We start from the raw sequence: 8,228 nt of genomic DNA, 5'->3' as shown, positions 1-8,228 counted from the left end.
TCACCTCCCGGATCCAAGATAAAGGGAGTTTCCCTGGGGTGTGGCCTGCACCACCTTTTATCTCTCAAGAGCTAAAAGGAAAGGGAAGCAAGCAGAGAGTTGGGGACCTTATACCACCAGGAAAGCAGCACCATGAGCTGAGTGCATCCTTTGGACACGGGGTCCCTGTACCTGAGAAGCTCCTCGACCAGAGGAAGATTGAGGACAAGGACATTCCTCCAGAACCGACAGACAGAGAAAGCCTTCCCCTGGAGCCGATGCCCTGAGTTTGGACTTCTAGCCTACTAGACTGTGAGAAAATAAAAATTTCTTTTGGTTAAAGCCATCCGCTTGTGGTATTTCTGTTATGGCAGCACTAGATTACTAAGAATCCAGCTGGTTTTTGTATGTTTATCTTATATCCTGCTCCTCTGCTGCATCTTTCTACTAGTTCCAGTAATTTTCTTGTGGAGTCTTTTGGGTTTTCTATGTATAGTATCATATCTGCAAATACGGACGGTTTTACTTTTTCCTTACTGTCGTGTATTGAATTGTGTCCCCCAAAGATATTGTCAACTTGGTTAGGCCATGATTCCCAGTATTGTGTGACTGTCCTCCATTTTGTGATTTTCCTATGTGTTATAAATCATAATCTATGTGGTTAAAGAGGATTAGGGTGGGACATAACACCCTTGCTCTGGTCACATCCCTCATCCAATGTAAAGGGGGTTTTGCTGGGGTGTGGCCTGCACCACCTTTTATGTTACAAGAGATAAAAGGAAAGGGAAGCAAGCAGAGAGTTGGGGACCTCATACCACTAAGAAAGTAGTGCCAGGAACAGAGCCTGTCATTTGGACCCAGGGTCCCTGTGCAGAGAAGCTCCTAATCCAGGGGAAGATTGATGACAAAGAGTTTCCTCCAGAACCGATAGAGAGAGAAAGCTTTCCCCTGGAGCAGATGCCCTGATTTTGGACTTCTAGCCTATTAGACTGTGAGAAAATAAATTTCTCTTTCTTAAAGCCATCCACTTGTGGTATTTCTGTTATAGCGCACTAGATGACAAAGACAGAATTTGGCGCCAGAGAGTGGGTCGCTGCTCTAACAGATACCTAAAATGTGGAAGCAGTTTTCAAACTGTGAATGGATAGAAGACTCAGAAGGAAGCGAGCAGAACTGTTAACACCAGAGAAGGCTCAGATGGTGAGAAACAGCAGCAGAGGACCAGCAGCAGCAGAACCAGGACACCAGCACCAGACAGCGCTGGAGGTGACCCATGGAGCAAGAGAACTCAATGCCTGTGCACAGGAGGCTTCCTAATGAAGCGTGTGCCTCCGAGCACTTACTGTTGGAGCTAGGCTTGCCAACCTACGAGCCAGAGAGCTGAGTGCCTGTATGCAGGAGTCTTCCTGGAGGAGTGGGGTGCCTCCAGGCATTTACTGGTGGAGCTACAGAGCTTGGAACACTTGCCCCAGCAGGGCAGATGCAGGCATGAGGCTCGAGGGCTAAGAGGCCAAGGAACCAGTAATCAGAAGCTGAAGACACAAGGAACACCGGAAGCCAAGCTGTCTCAGTCTCAAAAGGTATGGCCTTGACCTCTGGGGTTTCAAGGGTGGAACCATGGCCTCTGGTGTTTCTAAGGGTGGAGTCGCCACTCAGATGAACTAGGAGAATGGTGTACCTAAACCCTAGGGAGCAGAGTTGCCATCCCAGTGGCCCCGGAATGTAGAGCTGAAGCCCAGGGCCGAGGGACCTCCACTTAGAATCTGGAGAGTATGGCCAATACGTAGAGTCTGGAGGGCAGATCTATTGTGTAAATGGTCTCAGAAAACAGAGAATCATTTTCAAAGCCTTGAGGGCTAATGTAATGTGTTCTGCTGACTTACTTGGTGCCTGTTATGTCTTCTTTCCCTCCAATTTCTCCCATTTGTAATGGAAATGTCTAACTTGTGCCTGTTCTGCCATTATACTTTGGAAGCAGATAACTTGTATTCTAGATTTCACAGATGAAGAGGAATTTTTGGATTTTGGACTTGGAGTTGATTTAAGACTTTTGCTATGATATGATGGGGTGAGTATGTTTTACATGTGGCAAAAACGTGACTTTTGGGGGGCCAAAGGGTGGAGTGTCATGGATTGAATTGTGTCCCCCCAAAATATGTGTCAAATTGGTTAGGCCATGATTCCCAGTATTGTGTGGTTGTCCTCCATTTTGTGATTTTCCTATGCGTTGTAAATCATAATCTCTGCCTGTGCTTAAAGAAGGTTAGGGTGGGACGTAACATGCTTGCTTAGGTCATACCCCTGATCCAATGTAAAGGGAGTTTCACTGGGGTGTGGCCTGCACCACCTTTTATGTTACAAGTGATAAAAGGAAAAGGAAGCAAGCAGAGAGTTTGGGGCCTCATACAGCCAAGAAAGTAATGCCAGGAGCAGAGTGCATCTTTTGGACTCAGGGTTCCTGTGTGCAGAAGCTCCTAGTCCAGGGGAAGATTGATAACAAGGACCTTCCTCTAGAACCAACAGAGAGAGAGCCTTCTCCTGGAGTGGATGCCCTGAATTTGGACTTCTAGCCTACTAGACTGTGAGAAAATAAATTTCTCTTTGTTAGAGCCATCCACTTGTGGTATTTCTGTTATAGCAGCTCTAGATGACTAAAACACTTACCAATTTGGATGCCTTTTCTTCCCCCCCCCCCCGCCCCCCAATTGCTCTAGCTAGGACTTCCAACACAACATTGAACTAAAAAAAAATTTTTTTTTTGCCATCAATTCCAACTCATAGCAACCCTGTCAGACAGAGTAGAACTGCCCCATAGACTTTCCAGGGAGCACCTGGTGGATTCAAACTGCTCTCCTTTTGGTTAGCAGCCATACTTCTTAATCACTACACCACCAGGGTTTCCCAGTGTTGAACAGGAGTGGTGATAAAGGGCATCCTTGTCTTGTTTCTGTTCTCAAGGGGAATGGTTTCAGCCCCTCTCCATTAAGAATGATGTTGGCTGTTGGTTTTGTATAAAAATCAAAAACCAAACCCAGTGCCATCGAGTCGATTCCAACTCATAGCAACCCTATGGGACAGAGTAGAACTGCCCCATAGAGTTTCCAAGGAGCATCTGGCAGATTCGAACTGCCAACCTTTTGGTTAGCAGCCGTAGCACTTAACCACTACGCCACCAGGGTTTCCCGGTTTTGTATAAATGCCCTTTATTATGTTGAAGAATTTCCCTACTACACCTATTGTATTGAGAGTTTTTATCTGGAGTGGGTGTTGGACTTTGTCGAATGCCTTTTCTGCATCGATTGAGATGATCATATGATTCTTTTAATTATGTGGTGAATTATATTGATTTTCTAATGTTGAACCAACTTTGCATACCTGGTATAAATCCCACTTGGTCGTGGTGTATTATTTTTTATATACAATGCTGAATTCTATAGGATAAAATTTTGTTGAGAATCTTTGCATCTATATTCATGAGAGATATTGATCAACTATTTTCTTTTTTTGTGGTGTCTGCCTCATTTTGGTATCAGGGTTATGGGGGCTTCATAGAACGAATTTGGAAGTATCCCTTCCTTTTCTGTGTTCTGAAATAGTTTGAATAGTACTTGTGTAAGCTCTTCTCTGAATGTTTGGTAGAATTCTCCAGTGAAGCCATCTGGGCCAGAGCTTTTTTTTGTTGGGAGTTTTTTTTTTTTTTAATTACCTTTTCAGTCTCTCCTTTTGTTATGGGTCTGGTCAGATTTTCAACTTCAATTTGTTTCCTCTAGGTTTTCAAATTCGTTGGAGTATAGTTTTTCATAGTACTCTGCTATGATCCTTTTTATTTCAGTTGTATGTGTTGTAATGTCCCTCATTTCATTTTTTATCTGGGTTATTTTGTGTTCTCTCCTGTTTTTCTTTTGTCAGTTTGGCCAGTGGCTTGTGATTTTATTGATCCTTTCAAAGAACCAACTTTTGGTTTTGTTGATTATTTCTATTCTTTTTCTATTCTCTGTTTCATTTATTCTGCTCTGATCTTTACTATTTCCATTCTTCTGGTGGCTGTGGGCTTGTTTTGCTGTCCTCTTTCTATTTGTTCAAGTTGTGTAGCTAACTTTTGATTTTGTCCCTTTCTTCTTTTTTGATGTGTACGTTTATTGCCATAAATTGGCAATTTTGGTATAACGTGTTTTCATTCTCCTTTAATTCTATAAATTTCTTTATTCCACCTTTAATTTCTTCTTTTACCCAGTGGTTTTTAAGTGGGGCATTATTCAGTTTCCATGTATTTGATTTGTTTTCCTTGCTCTTCCTGTTATCAATTTCTATTTTGAAGCCATTGTGGTCTGAGAAAATAGTTTGTATTATCTCAGTGTTTTGGATCTTGTTGAGTGTTGCTTTGTGGCCTAAAATATGGTCTTTTCTGGAGAACTTTCCAAGTGCGTTGGAAAAGAATGTGTACTTTGCAGCTGTTGGGTGGAGTGTTCTATATATGTTTATGAGGTCAAGTTGGTTGACTGTCGCCTTTAGATCTTCTCTGTCTTTGTTGAGTTTCTGTATGTCCTGTCCTTTATCAACAGTGGTGTGTTGAAGTCTTCTACTATTATTGTGGAATTGTCAGTTTCTCTTTTCAGTGATGTTAGAATTTGTTTTATGTATTTTGGAGCCCCGTCATTGGGTGAGTAGATATTTATTATGGTTATGTCTTCATGATGGATTGTCCCTTTAATCATTATATAATGCCCTTCTTTGTGCTTTATGGTGGATTTTTTTTTGTTGTTGTTGTTCTTCTCAGTTTTTACTATTTCTCAAGATCTTATAATAGTGGTCTTATACAATATTTGTCCTTTTGCCTCTGACTAATTTCGCTCAGCATAATGCCTTCCAGGTTCCTCCATGTTATGAAATGTTTCACAGATTCGTCACTGTTCTTTATCGACGCGTAGTATTCCATTGTGTGAATATCCCACAATTTATTTACCCATTCATCCGTTGATGGACACCTTGGTTGCTTCCAGCTTTTTGCTATTGTAAAGAGAGCTGCAATAAACATGGGTGTGCATATATCTGTTTGTGTGAAGGCTCTTGTATCTCTAGGGTATATTCCGAGGAGTGGGATTTCTGGGTTGTATGGTGATTCTATTTCTGTTTAAGATAACGCCAGATAGATTTCCAAAGTGGTTGTACCCTTTTACATTCCCTCCAGCAGTGTATAAGAGTTCCAATCTCTCCGCAGCCTCTCCAACATTTATTATTTTGTGTTTTTTGGATTAATGCCAGCCTTGTTGGTGTGAGATGGAATCTCATCGTAGTTTTAATTTGCATTTCTCTAATGGCTAATGATGGAGAGCATTTTCTCATGTATCTGTTGGCTGCCTATTTCTTGATTAAATAACATCAGTTGAATTCTGGAGACACACATATACCTCCTAAGCCAGGGAGAGCTAAAGTCCAATATTTGTTTGGGGCTAGAATTTAGTCCGATTTTCACTCTACAGAAACAACTTTACTGTTGGCAAAAGGGAAATATAATGAAGAATGGGGAAAAGCCAACTGGAGAGATGAGCCAGGCCCATTTTCCTCTTTCCCTTCTAAATGGATTATTTTCTTTTTCTAAACAAAGATCCATTCCAGAGGGGGCAGATATTTTTCCTAAAGTGATTTTTGGGTGGGAAACGACTGCCTTCCTGCTTCTGCTTGCCAAACTGAAACTTTTTTTACGTTGATTTTTACAGCAAATGGGTCAGCCTGTATCTGAATTTCTGGCAAGCCCTAGAACATAACACTATACTTCTTTTGCATTTATGCCTCTCTGGCCGGACAGATTTTTAAAACATGAGGTAAATCAAGTGGGAAGATTAAACTCAGATGGTTTTGTGCGGACTACCAGTAATGAGGGGTAAAGCTGGTGTTTTTCCAGGGGCTTATTTGATTACACATCTTTTACTTCTTTTTAAGGCCAAACTAGGAGAGTTGGAAAGTACTGCTGAAGTCCAAAATGGGAAGCAGCCCCAAGTCACTCTTTTTTTTTTTTTTAATAACTTTTATTAAGCTTCAAGTGAACGTTTACAAATCCAATCAGTCTGTCACATATAAGTTTACATACATCTCACTCCCTACTCCCACTTGCTCTCCCCCTCTTGAGTCAGCCCTTTCAGTCTCTCCTTTCTTGACAATTTTGCCGGCTTCCCTCTCTCTCTATCCTCCCATCCCCCCTCCAGACAAGAGTTGCCAACAAAATCTCAAGTGTCCACCTGATATAATTAGCTCACTCTTCATCAGCGTCTCTCTCCCACCCGCTGACCAGTCCCTTTCATTTCTGATGAGTTGTCTTCGGGGATGGTTCCTGTCCTGTGTCAACTGAAGGTCTGGGGAGCATGGCCGCCGGGATTCCTCCAGTCTCAGTCAGACCATTAAGTTTGGTCTTTTGATGAGAATTTGGGGTCTGTATCCCACTGATCTCCTGCTCCCTCAGGGGTCCTCTGCTGTGCTCCCTGTCAGGGCAGTCATCGATTGTGGCCGGGCACCAACTAGTTCTTCTGGTCTCAGGATGACGTAGGTCTCTGGTTCATGTGGTCCTTTCTGTCTCTTGGGCTCTTAGTTGTCGTGTGGCCTTGGTGTTCTTCATTTTCCTTTGCTCCAGGTGGGTTGAGACCAATTGCTGCGTCTTAGATGGCCGCTTGTTAGCATTTAAGACCCCAGACACCACATTTCAAAGTGGGATGCAGAATGATTTCATAATAGAATTATTTTGCCAATTGACTTAGAAGTCCCCGCAAACCATGTTCCCCAGACCCCCGCACTTGCTCCGCTGACCTTTGAAGCATTCATTTTATCCCGGAAACTTCTTTGCTTTTGGTCCAGTCCAATTGAGCTGACCTTGCATGTATTGAGTGTTGTCTTTCCCTTCACCTAAAGCAGTTCTTATCTACTGATTAATCAATAAAAAACCCTCTCCCACCCTCCCTCCCTCCCCGCCTCGTAACCACAAAAGTATGTGTTCTTCTCAGGTTTACTATTTCTCAAGATCTTATAATAGTGGTCTTATACAATATTTGTCCTTTTGCCTCTGACTAATTTCGCTCAGCATAATGCCTTCCAGGTTCCTCCATGTTATGAAATGTTTCACAGATTCGTCACTGTTCTTTATCGATGCGTAGTATTCCATTGTGTGAATATCCCACAATTTATTTACCCATTCATCCGTTGATGGACAACTTGGTTGCTTCCAACTTTTTGCTATTGTAAACAGAGCTGCAATAAACATGGGTGTGCATATATCTGTTTGTGTGAAGGCTCTTGTATCTCTAGGGTATATTCCGAGGAGTGGGATTTCTGGGTTGTATGGTAGTTCTATTTCTAACTGTTTAAGATAACGCCAGATGGATTTCCAAAGTGGTTGTACCATTTTACATTCCCACCAGCAGTGTATGAGAGTTCCAATCTCTCCACAGCCTCTCCAACATTTATTATTTTGTGTTTTTTGGATTAATGCCAGCCTTGCTGGTGTGAGATGGAATCTCATCGTAGTTTTAATTTGCATTTCTCTAATGGCTAATGATGGAGAGCATTTTCTCATGTATCTGTTGGCTGCCTGAATATCTTCTTCAGTGAAATGTGTGTTCATATCCTTTGCCCACTTCTTGATTGGGTTGTTTGTCTTTTTCTGGTTGAGTTTTGACAGAATCATGTAGATTTTAGAGATCAGGCGCTGGTCGGAGATGTCATAGCTGAAAATTCTTTCCCAGTCTGTAGGGTGGTCTTTTTACTCTTTTGGAGAAGTCTTTAGATGAACATAGGTGTTTGATTTTTAGGAGCTGCCAGTTATCGGGTTTCTCTTTGTCATTTTTGGTAATGTTTTGTATTCTGTTTATACCTTGTATTAGGGCTCTTAGGGTTGTCCCAATTTTTTCTTCCATGATCTTTATCGTTTTAGTCTTTATGTTTAGGTCTTTGGTCCACTTGGAGTTAGTTTTTGTGCATGGTGTGAGGTATGGGTCCTGTTTCATTTTTTTGCAAATGGATATCCAGTTATGCCAGCACCATTTGTTAAAAAGGCTATCTTTTCCCCAGTTAATTGACACTGGTCCTTTGTCAAATATCAGCTGCTCATACGTGGATAGATCTATGTCTGGGTTCTCAATTCTGTTCCATTGGTCTATGTGTCTGTTGTTGTACCAATACCAGGCTGTTTTGACTACTGTGGCTGTATAATAGGTTCTGAAGTCAGGTAAGGTGAGGCCTCCCACTTTTTTCCTCTTTTTCAG

This window comes from Elephas maximus, chromosome 22 (genome assembly GCF_024166365.1).
Source record: "Elephas maximus indicus isolate mEleMax1 chromosome 22, mEleMax1 primary haplotype, whole genome shotgun sequence".
Lineage (NCBI taxonomy): Eukaryota > Metazoa > Chordata > Mammalia > Proboscidea > Elephantidae > Elephas > Elephas maximus.
The sequence above is the reverse complement of the archived record's forward strand: the minus strand, read 5'-3'. Positions refer to the sequence as shown.